The following is a 16,268-nucleotide window of genomic DNA, read 5'->3' on the forward strand; positions in this document are numbered from 1 at the left end:
CCAAAATGAATTTGTTGAAGTTTCCAAATGTTTTATTATAACTTAATATTTGATGGCTATGTCACTCATTTGTTCACTGGGTAAACTTCTAGAAATGTGCCTACTTTGTACACCCCAATAATTACCAGTCCTCTCTCTCTAAATACAGTACAGCACAGCACAGGAACAGGCCCTTCAGCCCACCAATCCTGTGCTGATTCCTAATTTTATTCAGACCCGCTACTTATGTCCATATGGGGTTACTGACTCTCTGTTCGCCTCTACTTCATGTGTCTATCAAGACAGGCCTTGAACGGTGCTAATGTGTCTGGTTCCACTACCTCCACTGGCGGTGCATTCCAGGCACCCACTACCCTCTGTTTGAAAACTTTTACCCATTCTTCTCCCCTAAACTTTCCCTCTTTCTCTTTGGACTTGTCCCCTCTCATAGTTTACCTTGTCACCCGGGGAGGAAAAAGCCTCTGACTATCCATCCTATCTATGCCTCTCATAAGTTCGTAGACCTCAATCGGGGTCCCCCCTCGGCCTCCATCTTTCCAGTGAAAACAATCAGAGTTCATCCAAACTCTCCTGTTATGGACTAGGCCAGACCACTCAAAACATTCTTAAGCAGGCAGCCCAGACCATAACAGTGCAATTTGTTTCGTTAAGTGTACAGTGAAAATTACCCAGATTAAGTTAGCGAGGTTGACAACAGGTTTAAAACAGACACAAAATTTATTCACAAAATTACACAATGAAACACGAAGAACAGAATCAAGAACCCCTACAGAACTCAGTCGATTTCAAACTAGACTTAAATATGCTGTTCCGAATATACGCAAGAGTCCCAATAAGCAACCCCCTTTAAAAACCAGTACAAATGGAACACCTGCTTACATGAAGTTAGGGGAGGGAGAGAGAGAGAGAGAGAGAGAGAGAGAGAGAGAGAGAGAGAGATCCACACAGCTCACTATTGAACTCCCAACCAGTACTGCATTGAATTAAACTGCTCAGCTCAGCTAGAGAGCTGACCACACCCCTTTCATTCTACAGGTCACTTCTAAATCATGACCACTTTGGCCTGAAGTCTCATCTGTTTACAAATAAACAAAAAGGCCTCTCAATACCCTTTAAACTCTGTACCAAACCAGTCTGATCGGAGCCCGGCCTGATTTATTACCCCTTTGAAAAAAATCAAGGACAGAGTATCCTTGAGACAAGGAACAGCTTTTAGGGAAAAAAGGGACTAGCTTTGTGAAACTCCTCATAACTAAAACCCTCCAGACCAGGCAGCATCCCGGTGAACCTTTTCTGCACCCTTTCCAAAGCTTCAACATCCTTCTGTTGACCAGAACTGCATACAATATTCCAAATGTGGCTGAACTAAAGTTTTGGCTAAACTAAGGTTTTGTACAGCTGCATCATAACTTGCCAAATTTTATATTTGATGTCCTGGCCAATGAAGATGAGCATGCTGTATGCCTTCCTGACCACCTTATCCACCTGCGTTGCCACTGTCAGGGATCTGTGGACTTGTACGCCCAGTTCCCTGCATACGTCACTGTTCCTGAGGGTTCTGCCATTTATTGAAATTGATCTTCCAAAATGCATCATCTCACATTTGTCTGGATTAAACTTCATCTGCTATTTCTCTGCCCAATCTGCAATCTATATCCTGTTGTATCATTTGACAATCCTCCTCACTATCTGCAATTTCACTAATCTTGGTGACATCCACAAATTTACAAATCAGACCACCTACATTTTCCTCCAGATCATTTATATATATAAAATACAAAAACAAAGGTCCTAGCATTTGCAGAACACCACTAGTTACTGATCTCCATTCTAAAAAGCACCTTTCTACCATTACTCTGTCTTCTAACCACCTAGCCAGCTCACCCCGGATGTCAAGAAACTCTACCTTCTGTCTTAGCTTGCTCTGAGGTATCTTATCAAATGCCTTACTAAAGTCCAATAGACAATATCCATTACCCTTCCCTCATCATTCATTCTTGTCACTTCTTCAAAAAGCTCAATCAAGTTGGTGAGACACGCAACAAAAATAGAAATTGAAAACTGAAAAAGCTCAGTAACTCTGGCAGCATCTGTGGAGAGAAGTCAGAGTTAACATTTCAGGTCGAGTGACCCTTCCTGAAAACAATGGTGGGACATTACCTTCCCCACACAAATCCATGCTGCCTATCACTAATAAGTCCACTCGCTTCCAAATGCAAATAAAGCCTGTCTCTCAGTACCTTATCGCACAGCTTCCCTACCACTGACATTAAGCTCGCCAGCCTGTAATTATCTGGATTATCTCTGTTTCAGCTTTACAATTTCTTTATCTAACACTTTCATAGTGAAAACATATATACTGAATGTTTCAATTAGCCAGGCTTTCAGTCACAATGTACCATTCTTCCTTCCTTGGGTAGTAAATTGAAAGTGACAATACAAGGCCTTTACTGTACAGAAGACCAAACTCTCTTGCGGCATAAATGCCACATCTCGTTATATGACATGTATCTGTTGTGTAGTCCCATATAATGGCAGCTGATCAAAACTGGTCAAATTATACCAAACAAAAAGAAAGTTCTCTTTCCTTTAATATTTTACAAAGTTTTCACTTTACCTTTGTATCTCGTCACAACTTGCTTTTCAACCTATCTTCATATCAGCAGCAAATGTGGCTTCAATATTCTCAGTTCCTTTGTCTAACTCATTAATGTAAATAATAGACAGTTGCAGCTCCAGCACTGATCCCTTTGCCACCAAACTAGTTACATTTTACCAAGTTGAAATGACCCAATGATCCCAACTCTGTTTCTTGTTAGTTAACCAATCCTCTTTCAACTCTGATATAACAGCCCAACACCATGTGCTTTTAGCTTGTGTACCGACCTTTTAAGTAGCACCATGTTGAAAGCTTTTCCAAAATCCAAATACATTTCACCTGTTGGCTCCCTTTTATCAACCCAACTTGTTAAATCCTCACTGAAATCTAATAAACTTGCCAAACATGTTTTCCCTTTCAAAAAAATTTGCTATGACCGACTGTATTAACTGATTTTCTAAAATTCCTACTACTACTTCTTTCGTTTCCTCAAAGCTAGACGTTAAGCTACCTAACCTATAAATTCCCACTTTCTGCCTTCTTCTTTGTTAAATGGTGGTGTTACAGTTTTTCAATCTGCTGGGACTTTTCCAGAGCTTTGGAAGTTAGAAAATTACAATCAATGCATCCATTATCTCCACTGTCACTCCCTTTAAGACCCTGGAAGCAAGCCATTATATTCAGCTGCTTGTCGACTTTTAGTCCTGTTTTCCTAATACTTTTCTCTGGTTACTGTGATTGCTTCAAATTCCTCTCTCCATTTTGCCAATATTCTTGGGACGTATGTTTTTGCATTCTGTGAAGACTAATACAAAATACTCATTCAAGTTCTTGATTTCCAATTTTTATCCTGTCTCATTCTCTTAGGAATCAACATTTATTTCAGCTGTTCTCTTCCTTTTTATATACAGTACTTGGAGAAGCTTTTACTATCTTTTTAAAAAATAATTATTGCTATAATTATCCCATAATCTAATTTGTTTTATCTTTATTACAGTCAGTTCTGCTATAATATGGTGGTTCCATTTTCATGCAATCCCATGTTATAAGAAAATTGTGCAATAGCAGCACCATTTAAAATAATCAGGCCGGAATCGCGTTATAGCCAATGTACACTTTAAAACTTCGCACTTTAGAAACAATATCCCCAATTCATCAATCGTGTTATAACGAATTTGTGTCAACAAAACACGCGCTATAGCAGAACAAACCTGTACACGTTTTGTCATTCTTTGCCACTTTCTAAGATTTTCTGAAGTGTTCTGGCCTACCAGCAATAGTTAGAACATTGAAAGCCTTTTATTTCAATATGATATCATTCTTAATTTTCATAATCAAGGATGGCTCACCCTGCTCACTGAATGCTTCTCTTTGTTGAGAGTCATGAAATATCTCCTTGAATGTTTGCCAGTGCTTATACACCATCTTACCTTTTAAACTAGTTTCTTAAACCTAGATTAGAGCCAACCCAGTCTTCATTGCATTATAATTACCTCTAATTAAATTTCAGACATTCATTTTAGACCCATATTTCTCAGAATTCTGCATTCCACTCGAGGCTATCAGGTTATGATCACTCTCTCAACAGAGTAACTAATGACGTAGCTAATTAATCCTTTCTCATTACAAAGTCTAATACATTCTGCACTCTGATTAGCTCCAGAATACATTATTCTGAGAAATTGTCCCAAACGCAGTCAATGAACTCATTCTCCAGGATATCCTTGCCAATTTGATTAATCTAACCTTCCTTACAAATTTCCATTATTTCTTGATTTATATGCAATGCTACCAGTACATACTTTTAAGGAACACCCAACAAATGCTTTCTGTTGATATTTCTTATTTTCACCCAAACAGAATCTAAATCTTGAACCTCCAAACGAAGATCATTTATCGCTATTGTACTGATCTCATCCTCTATTAATAAAATTAACCACCCCTCTTCCTTGGGTCACCTTCTAACAACATCGCGGAATTGGTTATCAGATCTTATTTATTTCAATTTGTTCTATCAATTCATTCATATTTCTCCAATTATAAGCATTCAAATAAAGAGATTTTTTTTTGTTTTATATCTTTGCTCCCTATTTTGAATACAGTTTATTGTGGCACCTGTACACTCAGCTATTCGATCACACTCTGGTCATCTTTACTCATATCACCACGCTGCATCACTGCCTTGTCCTTTCTCTTCAACTTTGCAACTTGCCTCCCAATTGTTTCCACTCCCCTCAGCCTCCCATTTAGTTTGAAGTACTTTCTACAACTATGGTTATACCATTCACCAGGACATTGGTTCCAATGGGATTCAGATGAAAGCCATACCAATCATACAGCTCTCTCTTTTCAGAATTCCACATGAATCAAAATCTATTTGTTCCACACCAATTTTTGAGCCCTTCATTCAATTATTTAATGATAATTATCCTATGCCAATTTGTTTGAAGCTGAAATAGCAATCCAGAGGTAATTATCCTAGTGGTTTTGCTTTTTAATTTAGTTTCTACCTGCTCATTTCCTGATCCTACTTACGCCTTTACTACAGATTTTAAACATGACGCCTGGATATTTCCCTCCCACTCCAAGTTCCTCTTCAACTCGGAGAGATGTCCTGACCCTTTGTGTGGGGCAGGCAACCCCACATTTGAGACTCTCTCTCAGTAGCAGAGAACAGTATTTAGATAATATAAGTAGCACGAGAAAACTCCAGTATGATGTTGGATGAGAGTGTTTGAGAGAGATACAAAATCATATTGTAATCAAATTTCAGAGAAGTATAAAAATACTAAGGCAGCGATAGTAGGTGACATTAGCTACTCAAATTTTAACTGGGATAGCTGATTGTGAATGTTCTGTACTCAGCAAAGGTCTTAGTTTTATCCCTCACTTAAATGAATTTCGGGCTAGGCAAGACATTGAAGCCTTCTTCTGTCACCTCTGCCTCCATGCCCAATTGAACAGGAGTTCTATCCACATCCCACCGATCCCTTCCTCAACCTCCAACACCTTTTCTATATGGACCCTCTGACCTTTTACCTGCAATCAAACTGCTCGCTGAAAACCACCAACGTGACATTATCACCTCTGGCCCCCTCTCATCCATCAAACCTATCCGCCTCTGAACTGACTGCACAGCTTGCTCTTAGATCCAATCTTGACACTTTTATTTAATCAAACCTGCCGACAAGGGTGGTGCTATTGTTGTGTGACCACGACACCAGTTCTCAGAGATATCTCCTCCCTTCTGCCCCTAGACTGTGACCCCACCATGGAACATCAGACTATTAGATTAGATTACTTTAGATTAGATTAGATTACTTACAGTGTGGAAACAGGCCCTTCGGCCCAACAAGTCCACACTGACTCGCCAAAGCGCAACCCACCCATACCCCTACATTTACCCCTTACCTAATACTACGGGCAATTTAGCATGGCCAATTCACCTGACCCGCACATCTTTGGACTGTGGGAGGAAACCGGAGCACCCGGAGGAAATCCACACAGACACGGGGAGAATGTGCAAACTCCACACAATAAGTCCCCTGAGGCGAGAATTGAACCCAGGTCTCTGGTGCTGTGAAGCAGCAGTGCTAACCACTGTGCCACCGTGCCGCCGTGAGTCCACCAAGCTCACCAACCTCATCTCATTGAGGAATCTCCCTGCAGCAGCTTCCCAACTCCTAGCCCCCCAATCCCACACAGCCTGCTTCGACCTCCTTCCAAAAATCCTCATACAGGAGTACCCAGGCAGACCCACTGTTTTCGCCTGTTCCTGCCCCACGTAAGTTATTTCATCCTAACTCAAGTCAATCTTCTCTCCTCCGTCCAGAACCTTCCCACCTCCATCTGTGATTCTTCTGACAGTTTACATCAGTTCCAAAACTTCCAGTTTGCGGGCTTCAGTTGCCTCCATTTCACCATGGATGTGCAATCCCTTTGTATCTCCATCTCCCATCAGGATAGTCGCAGGATTTTCTGCTTCTTCCTGGAAAGGAGGCCTGAACTGTCCCCACCCACAACCACCCTCCTCCGCTTGGCTGAACTCTTTCTTACCCTGAACAACTTTGCCTTTCACTCCTTCCATTTCTTCAGCCACCATCTCTAACACAGCTGAATGACCGACACATATTCCCCTCCCCTCCCCTCCTCTGTCAGCATTTCACAGGGACTGTTCCCTCTGGGATACTCTGGTTCACTCATCCTCCATCGCCTACACCTACTCCTCACACCCCCATGGCACCTTCCCCTGCAATCACAGAAGGTGTAAAACCTGCCTGTTTACCTACTCCTCCATCACCATCCAAGGCCCCAAACATACTTTCCAGATAAAGCAGTGAATTACTTGTATTCCATTCAATCTAGTTTATTGTATTCACTGTTCACAGTGTGGTCTCCTCTACACTTAGGAGATGAAACACAGACTTGGTCACCGCTTTGCAGAAGAGCTCTGTCTGCAAAAATGACCCTGAGCTTCCAGTTGCTTGCACTTCAACCACCACTGTGTTCTCATGGCAACATTAATGTTGCAGGCCTGCTGCACTGATCCAACAAGCCTCAGCAGAGAACCATAATGCATTTACCATTTGGGGATCCCGCAGCAGCTAGGACTTAATACCAAGTGCAATAACTTTAAAGTCTGATTCCATCCTTCCATGTGTTCTTACCCACTCCACGCCTGGTCCTGTTAAGACATAGCAAAAACAGAAGTTGCTGAAAAGCTCAGCAGGTCTGGCATCTGTGAAGAGAAATCTGAGTTCACGTTTCAGGTCCAGTGACCCTTCCCTAGAGTAATGGTCACTGGACCCAAAACATTTACTTTGATTTCTCTTCACAGATGCTGCCAGACCTGCTGAGCTTTCCTAGCAACTTCTGTTTTTGTTTCTGATTTACAGCATCCACAGTTCTTTCAGTTTCTGTGAAGGCGTAGGTTGCTTTTAGCACAGTCATCCATTCCCACGTGCTGCTAATCTTCTCTGAATTGTTCCAACTGTAGTTTATGTGCTGCCAATGCTCATATCCATTACCACATTATACGGGTTACATTCAGCACAGCTCACCCATTTTCTCCCAAGCTTACCTCTTACTATCCCTTCCTCAGCCTTTCTTCCATTCTGGCTGAGAGTTCTTCGAGGAAGTGACCAAGTTGATAGATGAAGGAAGGGCTGTTGACGTCATATACATGGACTTTAGTAAGCCATTGGATAAGATTCCCCATGGTAGACTAATGGAGAAAGTGAAGTCATATGGTGTGCAGGGTGTTCTGGCTAGGTGGATAAAGAACTGGTTGAGTAATAGGAGACATAGAACATAGAACACAGAACATTACAGTGCAGTACAGGCCATTCAGCCCTGGATGTTGCGCTGCCCTGTCATACTAATCTGAAGCCCATCCCACCTACACTATTCCATGTGCGTCCATATGCCTGTCCAATGACGACTTAAATGCACTTAAACTTGGCAAATCAACTTCTGTTGCAGGCAAAGCATCCCATACCCTTACTACTCTCTGAGTAAAGAAACTATCTCTGACATCTGTCTTACACCTATCTCCCCTCACTTTAAAGTTGTGTCCCCTCGTGTTTGCTGTCCCCATACTTGGAAAAAGGCTCTCCTTGTCCACCCTATCTCACCCTCTGATTATCTTGTATGTCTCTATTAAGTTACCTCTCAACCTTCTTCTCTCTAACGAGAACAGCCGCAAGGCCCTCAGCCTTTCCTCGTAAAACATTCCTTCCATACCAGGCAACATCCTAGTAAATCTCCTCTGCACCCTTTCCAAAGCTTCCACATCCTTCTTATAATGCGGTGACCAGAACTGTACACAATACTCCAAGTGTGGCCGCACCAGAGCTTTGTACAGCTGCATCATAACCTCCTGGTTCCAGAACTCAATCCCTCTATTAATAAAGGCCAAAACACTGTATGCCTTCTTAACAACCCTGTCAATCTAGGTGGCAACTTTCAGGGATCTGTGTACATGGACACAGAGATCTGTCTGCTCATCTGCACTTCCAAGAATCTTACCATTAGCCCAGTACTTTGCATTCCAATTACTCTGTCCAAAGTGTATCACCGCACACTTGTCCACATTAAACTCCATTTGCCACCTCAGAGTCCCGCTCTGCATCCTATGTATGTCTCTCTACAACCTACTACATCTTTCGTCACTATCCACAACTCCACTGACTTTAGTGTCGTCCGCGAATTTACTAACCCACCCTTCTAAGCCCTCATCCAGGTCATTATAAAAATGACAAACAGCAGTGGGCCCAACACTGACCCTTGCCGCTAATAACTGGACACCAAGATGAACATGTTCCATCAACTACAACCCTCTGTTTTCTTTCAGCAAGCCAATTACTGATCCAAACTGCTATATCTCCAATCCCATTCTTCTGCACTTTTTACAATAGCCTACTGTGGGGAACCTTATCAAACGCCTTGCTGAAATCCATATACACCACATCAACCTGTTTACTCACATCTACCTGTATGGTCACTTTGTCAAAGGCACGACCTACTCTTCACAAAACCGTGCTGACTGTCCCTGATCAGATTATTCTTTTCTAGATGGTTATAAATCCTATCTCTTATAACCTTTTCCAACACTTTACCAACAACTGAAGTGAGACTCACTGGTCTGTAATTACCAGGGTTGTCTCTCCTACCCTTCTTGAACAAGGGAACCACATTTGCTATCCTCCAGTCCTCAGGCACTTTTCCTGTAGACAATGATGATTTGAAGATCAATGCCAAAGGCTCGGCAATCTCTTCCCTTGCTTCCCAGAGGATCCTAAGATAGATCCCATCCGGCCCAGGGGACTTGTCTATTTTCACACTCTGCAGTATTTCTAATACCTCTTCCTTGTGAACCTCAATCTCTTCTAGTCCAGATGCAAGTATCTCTGTATCTTGCTTGCCAACATTTTCATTTTCTACAGTGAACACTGTCAAAAAATATTTATTTAGTGCTTCCCCTATCTCCTCTGATTCCACACACAACTTCCCACTATTATCCTTGATTGGCCCTAATTTAACTCTCATCATTCTTTTATTCCTTAAATACCTTTGGAAAGCCTTAGGGTTAACCCTGATCCCATCCGCCAACAACTTCTTATGTCTCCTCTTGGCTCTTCTGAGCTCTCTTTTTAGGTCTTTCCTGACTTCCTTGTAACCCTCAAGCACCCTGAGTTTTCACATTTTGTCCTAACGTAAGCCTTCTTCTTCTTGACCAGGGATTCCACTTCCTTAGTAAACCACAGATCACGCGTTCTATATCTTCCTCCCTGCCTGACAGGTACATACTTATCTAAGACACACAGGAGCTTTTCCTTGAATAAGTTCCACATTTTTAATGTGCTCATCCCCTGCAGTTTCCTTCCCCATTCTACACTTCCTAAATCTTTCCGAATTGCATCGTAATTTCCCTTCCCCCAGCTGTAAGTTTTGCTTGGTGGAGTACACCTATCCCTTTCCGTCACTAAAGTAAACCTGACAGAATTGAGATCGCTGTCTCCAAAGTGCTCACCTACTTCCAAATCTAACACCTGGCCAGGCTCGTTACCCAGTACTAAATATAAAGTGGCTTTGCCCCTTGTAGGCCTGACTACATAGAGACAGAGACTAAGAGTTGAAGGGAGTCTTTTGGAATGAAGAAAAGTGACCAGTGGTGTTCCGCAGGGGTCAGTGTTGGGGCCACTGTTGAATGTAATATACATAAGTGATCTGCAAGAGGGCATTGTTGATATGATCAGCAAGTTTGCAGATGACATGAAGATTGGAGGAGTAGCAGAAAGCATAAGGGACTGTCAGAGAATACAGGAGGATATAGATAGGCTGGAGAGTTGGGCAGAAAAGTGGCAGATGGTTTTTAATCTAGACAAATGAGGTGATGCATTTAGGCAAGACTAATTCTAGAGCGAATTATACAATGAACGGAAGAGCCCTGGGAAAGGTTGATGGGCAGAGAGATCTGGGAGTGCAGGTCCATTGTGCCCTGAAGGCTGCTGCACAGGTGGATAGAGTGGTCAAGAAGGTATATAGTACACTTGCCTTCATCGGACGGAGTATTGAGTATAAGAGCTGTCAAGTCATGTTAACATTGTACAAGACATTGGTTCAGCCGTATTTAGAATACTGTGTACAGTTCTGGTTGCTACATTACCAAAAGGATGTGGAAGATTTGGAGAGGGTGCAGAGAAGGTTTACGAGGATGTTGTCTGGTATGGAAGGTGCTAGCTATGAAGAAAGGTTGAGTAGGTTAGGTTTATTTTCATTAGAAAAAAGGAGATTGAGGGGGGACCTGATTGAGGTTTACAAATCATGAAGGGTATAGACAGGGTGGATAGAGACAAGCTTTTTCCCAGGGTGAAGAATTCAATAACGAGAGGTCACGCTTTCAAGGTTAAAGGGGGAAAGTTTAAGGGGGATACACGTGGCAAGTACTTCACACAGAGGGTGGTGGGCATTTGGAATGCGTTGCCAGCAGAGGTGGTAGAGGCAGGCACGGTAGATTCATTTAAGATGCGTCTGGATAAATGCATGAGTAGGTGGGGAGCAAAGGGATACAGATGCTTAGCAATTGACCGATAGGTTTAGACAGTAGATTTGGATTGGCTCAGGCTTGGAGGGCCGAAGGACCTGTTCCTGGACTGTAAATTTTCTTTTTCTTTATCCACTATCTCCTCGTTTACCTATCCCTTTCATAGTTCCTTCTGTCCTTGTGCTGTATCTCCACCTATCCGCTCACCTCTCCCCTTCCCACTGCCCCCAACTTTAGCTTCAGCATAATTATCACATTTTCTGAGCTAATAACAATTCTGATGATGAGTCACTGGATTTTTTACTCTGCTTTCTCTTCACAAATGCTACCAGACTCACTGAGTTTCTCCAGCAATTTCAGTTTTCGTTTCTAATCTCTAGCATCCACAGTTCTTTGTTTTATCAACTAGGACAGTTTGATGTGCAAGGTAGAGAGGGAACAATATCCTTAAATTGCATCCAGAAGAATGTTTTTAAACAGTACTTAGAAAGCCCAACAATGGATGGAGCAGTTCAGGGTCTCAAATTTGGAGATGAGCCTGGGAAGGTGGATGGGATATCAGGTGCACTTTGGAGATAGTGACCATAACTCCAATTTAGGATAGTTATAGGAAAAGACAAGGATGGACCAGGAATAAAAATTCTAAACTGGGAAATTGTTCATTTTGCTAAGTAAGATATGATTTGGTTTAAGTGAACTGGGAGCAATTATTTGCAGATAAAACTGTGTCAGAGCAGTGGAAGGCATTCAAGGAGGACAAAATGAGAGTTCAGAGTAAATCGCCTCCTGTAAACATGAAGAGGAAGATTAAGATCTGCTATTTCCTGGATGCACAAGACCATAAGCCAGATTAATTTAAAAAATTAGAAGTTTAAGACAGATACTGAGGGTTCAATATGGCAGGTAGAATAAAGGAAACCTCAAAAGGGTTTTTTTTTCAAATATAAAGAGCAAGTAAATAACTGGGGAAAGAATGGAGTCCATTAGGAACCATAGCAGTAATCTGTGTGTAGAACCAGAAGAAAAAGACTCACTTCTCAGTGAATAATTTGCATGGGTCTTTACAATGGAAAAAGACAATGGAGATATAGACATCAGGATGGAAGACTGTGACATCAGCGACTATAGATATTGGAGTGGAGGTATTAGCTCGCTTAGCAGTATTAAAAGGGGATAAATCTGAGAGCCTGGTGGAGATGTGTCTCAGGAAGCTGCAAGGAAAGAAATATCAGGGACCCACGTTGTAATTTTTAAATCGTCTCTGTTCACAGGTGATGTGTCATTTTGCCCCATTATTAAAAGAGGGAGGAAACGATAGACCAGGAGATTATTGGCAGTCAGCATAACATTAGTGGTGGAGAAATTATTAGAAACAGGAACAGGAGAGACAGGAATTAATCTGGGAAAGTCAGCATGGAATTGTTGAAGGTGTCGTCTGACAAATTTGACCAATTTCTTTGAAGAGGTAACCAGGAGTAATGTTGAGGACAATGCATTTGCTGTACTCTACATGATCTTTAGCAAGTCTTTTGGTAAGGTCCCTTATGGCACAGTAAGCAAGAAAGTAAGAGCCCATGAGATTCCAGGGAAAATGGCACAGGGGATCCAAAACTGGGTGAAAGTCAGGAAGCAAAGTGTAATGCTAGAGGGAGTTTCTGTAATTGGAAATCTGTTTCCAATAAGGCTCTGCAGGGCATGGTACTGGTTTCCTTTGTATTTATGGTTTACATTAATGATCTGGACTTAAATTCATGGGTTATGATCAAGACATTTGTGGGGGGGGGGGGGTGGCTGTAAACTGCAGGAGGATATTAAAACACTGATCAGCTGGGCAGAGCAGTGGTAAATGCAATTCAACCTGGAAAAGTATGAGGTAACACATTTGGGAGGACTCATGAGGCAAGCAATTACACTATAAATTACAGAACCCTGAAATGTACTGAAAGTCAGAAGGGCTTTGGTGTATCTATTCCCAGATGCCTGAAATTAGCAAGGGCAGGTAGATAAGGTGAGTGAGAAGACAAATGAGATACTTGCCTTTACTACCGGCATAGAATACAAAAGCAAGTTATGCTGAAATTGTATAAAACACTGGTTGGACCACAACTGGAGTATTGTGTGGAGTTCTGGTCACCCTATTATAGGATGGATGTGATTGCACTATAGCACATGCAGAAGAGATTTACAGGATAATGGCAGGAGTGGAGGATCTGAGCTATGGGAAAACTTGGGTCAAATGGGGTTGTTTTCATGAGAGCAGCAAAGGTTGAGATGGGTCCTGTTGGAGGCATTTAGGTGCATGAGGGACACAGACTGGGCTATTAGGAAGTACTTTTTTTCCTCTGAACAGGCTAATAACCAGAGAATTTGGATTTCAGGTAACAGGTAGAAGACTAGTTGAGGAGACAATTATTCACTCAGAGGGTAGTGGGACTTTGGAACTCACTGTCTGAAAGAGTGGTTGAGTTAGAAATTCTTATAACATTTACACAGCATTTAGATATTTACTTGCATTGCCATCCAGGGCTAGGGGCCAAAAGCTGGACATGAAATTAGTGTAAATCAGATCAACATGGACTCACTGGGCCAAAATTTGTGTTATAGGTGTTTAGGAGTATCTGTCCCCCAAACTATACTATCCTAACTATACAGCCCATTACTATTTCTACATTTTTCTAAACTCCTCTTGCACAGGAATGGCTCCCTGAATCAGGCTACTGTAGTTACTTTGCTGAAAATGTGTTGCTGGAAAAGCGCAGCAGGTCAGGCAGCATCCAAGGAGCAGGAGAATCGACATTTCGGGCATGAGCCCGCTTCAGGAATCCCGAAATGTCGATTTTCCTGTTCCTTGGATGTTGCCTGACCTGCTGCGCTTTTCCAGCAACACATTTTCAGCTGTAATCTCCAGCACCTGCAGTCCTCACTTTCTCCTACTTGTAGTTTCTTTGCTCATCCTCTCTGCTATCTCTCTCTTCTCATCCACTCATGCCCCTTCATTGTTGGATCTTCATGCCTGCCATACCTTCTGAACCATGAACCATGTTTAAAGCACCTAACCTAGATTTGACTGTCTCCTGGTACAAACTTTCAGGTAACGTGCCCCTATCCTGCTGCATTCCCATGTCCAAAGCTTAGAATCCAGCTCATCAAAATGTCTTCAGCTGTAGATATTTACTGATGTGGTTACTGTGGAATCACACAGGCGCTTACCTGCTCCAACATGCTACAGCTGCAACACATCATCTGTGCCAATGTCTTTATGTGGTTTATTGACTAATAAGGTTTCAGCTTAAAAGTATTACTCAACGGTTATTAGTTGCATTAAATAGGTTGGCTAGGGATGATGAACAAAAGCTTGGTGGAAGAACTGAATTTTATGAACTAACTTCAGGAAGTAAGGCTGGAAGGTACAGGGAGAGAATTCCAAAGCTTAGGGCTTAGACAACTGAAGGCATGACGACTAATGGTGAAGCAATTAAAATTGAGGACTCACAAGAGGATTAGATTAACACAGATATTTTATGGAAGCTGAGCAGCTGGACGGGGTTACTGAAATTGTGAAGGAGCAGGCCACAAAGCAAGTTGAAACAAAGGGTAAGAATTTTAAAATTCAGACACTGCGAAGCCAGGAGCCGAAGTGAACACAGGACTGATCGGTCAACAGGTGTTGGTCTGAGTTAAGACACATGCAGCAGGGTTTTGGATTCCTTCAAGTTCATGGAGGATAGAATATGGCAGACCAGCCAGGAGCACGTTGGAATGGTCCAACCTCAAGCAGAGTCATAGAGATGTACAGCATGGAAACAGACCCTTCAGTGCAACCTGTCCATGTCGACCAGATACCCCAACTCAATCTAGTCCTATCTACCAGCACCCGGCCCATATCCCTCCAAACCCTTCCTATTCATATACACATCCAAATGCCTCTTAAATGTTGCAATTGTACCAGCCTCCACCACTTTGCTTTAGCAGCAAACAAGCTGAGATGGGGTAAAGTTGGTCAATTTTATTAAGGATTGCACAAATATGAACTACAGCTTTTTATACAAATTAATATATTTCTAATTAATTCTATTCAATGACAAAACAGGTAAGAGATATTAATTTTCCACTTTTTTTAAAATACGACTAATTTTAGTGTTGCAATTTGCCATTGGAACCAAGACTAGATCCTCTTATTAATAAACTGACAGAAACTGAGTTTACTAGCTAATAACCTAAATTCAAGCCATCTTTCCATAACATACATCTCCAAGCAACAGATGTACCAAATATTTCAAAACAATTATGATTATTGCCTTGACGGCTGCAGCCACATGAATGATTTCTGCCACTGATTTCACAATTTTTAAAAACCTGTCACTCCTGCAACACAAAGGGCAGTTTTACATTTTTGAAGTAAGCTGGAACACGGCTCAAGCTATCCAAAACACTACAACAGAATGACAATGCCCCTTTAAGGCTTCAAATGAAATACATCAATTCTGATGGTATTTCATGCTGTGCAATATTTCAGATTTGCCCCCAATCCCTCCATAATATTTAGGAGCACTTATTTTGAATTAGTAATAAAAGATTACTGTAACTTGTCTGCATACTTTACATGGAGTGACCTCCTGTGCTGCTAAGCTCAGATGAAAAGCCTGAAAAGGAACTATACTCATTAATGAGCATGATTTATTAAACAAAGTCATTACATGATCCACAGCAACAATGTGATTGCAACAGTTCACAACTGTACTCCTTCATGGCTTTCCTAATGGATAAACTGATGATTGGAAAGAGTAGATCAAACACGCAAATGGAGAAAGGTTCATGAACTTTAATTTATCAGGTCATCTGTAAGTCACCAACGAAATTAAACACTAAGGCAATTCCTTTCAATTAGTCAATTAACATCCAGACATGTTGCTACCCCTCAGCTCTTAGCTGTCAGTTATGTAAAGAACTCTTGCAATTCCTATTAAATCAGGACAGGTCCCTGCCCACTTACTCAAAACCTTGTCAGATTATTTTTCAGATTTAATGCTGTAGGCAAATTTAGCTGTGAGTAAATTTGAGTGAATTAAAAGTAACAGATGATAGATGTGCCTCAGTAAGGGGAACTGAAAGCAAGTTTGGACG

At 41.7% G+C, this 16,268-nt stretch overlaps 1 protein-coding gene across 11 annotated transcripts in view; it reads right to left on the bottom strand.

The window, feature by feature from the left end:
- The window catches only part of LOC132824688 (suppressor of tumorigenicity 7 protein homolog), a 200,637-nt gene that overhangs the window by 154,577 nt on the left and 29,792 nt on the right, over positions 1-16,268 (bottom strand). Inside the window, exon 1 of one of the 11 annotated variants that reach the window (XM_060839351.1) lies at positions 7,680-7,701. The exons of the other annotated variants lie outside the window; for them this stretch is intronic. The gene's annotated coding sequence lies outside the window, so the exon portion shown is untranslated. Of the gene's footprint in view, positions 1-7,679; positions 7,702-16,268 lie in introns of those variants that run through there. 11 annotated transcript variants of the gene reach the window in all.

Source organism: Hemiscyllium ocellatum, chromosome 19 (genome assembly GCF_020745735.1).
Source record: "Hemiscyllium ocellatum isolate sHemOce1 chromosome 19, sHemOce1.pat.X.cur, whole genome shotgun sequence".
Classification (NCBI taxonomy): Eukaryota; Metazoa; Chordata; class Chondrichthyes; order Orectolobiformes; family Hemiscylliidae; genus Hemiscyllium; species Hemiscyllium ocellatum.